This window comes from Mus caroli, chromosome 13 (genome assembly GCF_900094665.2).
Source record: "Mus caroli chromosome 13, CAROLI_EIJ_v1.1, whole genome shotgun sequence".
Taxonomy (NCBI): domain Eukaryota; kingdom Metazoa; phylum Chordata; class Mammalia; order Rodentia; family Muridae; genus Mus; species Mus caroli.
In genome coordinates this window covers 81,880,926-81,882,358 of record NC_034582.1, presented here as the reverse complement: position 1 = coordinate 81,882,358, position 1,433 = coordinate 81,880,926, and positions in this window count along the sequence as shown.

Sequence of the window (1,433 nt, the reverse complement as noted above, 5' to 3'; positions counted from 1 at the left end):
CTGCCAAGGAACAAAATCTCAACCAAATGATTACTCCAACAATGTGTACTAACAGAGAAAGCACAGAGTGTAAACTTGCCATGTCTATACTAAAAGAAATGTATACAGTTTTATGAGCTTTGACCAGAAGAGTCTCAGTTTTCTACTAAGTGATGGTATCCATAACATCCATCGAAGTAGGTTTGCACTAAATGATTAAAGCCAATTAAATATTACTTTCTTACCATTTCTAGAAGTTTTAAACTCTTTTCTAGATACTTTATATCTACTTGCAGTGCTTTAAAGAACAGTAGAGCAAAAGTATAATTTATTATTACTGTAATTAAGATCAATAGTGTAACATAAAGTTCCTTATCATGAAAATGATGATCTAAAATTACAGTAAATACTTAACTCAAAATATAAGATAAAGCAATAAAACAATATTATCAGTTATAAAGTTCCAAAAATAAGTATTTACTGATATTATTTTATCTATTTTTACCTATTATACAAATATTTATATTTTTCTAAATTATATTAAACAAAATATCTATAATACACAAATGCATAATCATTTTTGAATAATGAAGATAGTAGTTTCTTGAATAACCATACAAAATTGTCAAAAGTATTTAATGCCATATAATGTCTAATTCTTTTTTTATTAGACATTTTCTTTATTTACATTTCAAATGTCTCCTTTCCAAGTTTCCTCTCTGGAAATCTCCTATCCCTTTCCTCCCTTCCCTACTCATCAACCCACCCACACCCTCTTCCTGGCCCTGACATTGCTATATACTAGGGCATAGAACATACACAGGACCAAGGGCCTCTCATCCCATTGATGACTGACTAGGCCATCCTGTGCTACAATGCAGCTGGAGACATGAGTCTCACCATGTCTACTCTTTTGTTGGTAATTTAGTCCCTGGGAGCTCTGGGAGTACTGGTTAGTTCATATTGTTGTTCCTTCTATGTGGCTGCTAACCACTTCAGCTCCTTGTTTCCTTTCTCTAGATCTTTCATTAGGGACCCTATGCTCAGTCCAATGGGAGGCTGCGAAGATACACCTGTGTGTTTGTCAGGCACTGGTGGAGCTTCTCCAGAGACAGCATTATCAGGCTTCTGACAGGAAACACTTGTAGTCATCTACAAAAGTGTCTGGGTTTGGTGATTGTATATGGGATGGATCCCCATGTGGGGCAGTCTCTGGATGGCCATTCCTTAAAAACAGTTATACTGAAACTAATAGAAGAGAAAGTGTGGAAGAGCCACAAGCACATGGGCATGGGGGGAAAATTCCTGAACATAACACCAATGGCCTTTCACGTAAGATCAAGTATGAACGAATGGGACCTCATAAAATTACAAAGCTTCTGCAAAGCAAAGGACACTGTCAAGAAGGCAAAAAAGGCCACCAACAGATTGGGGAGATATCTTCACCAATTCTA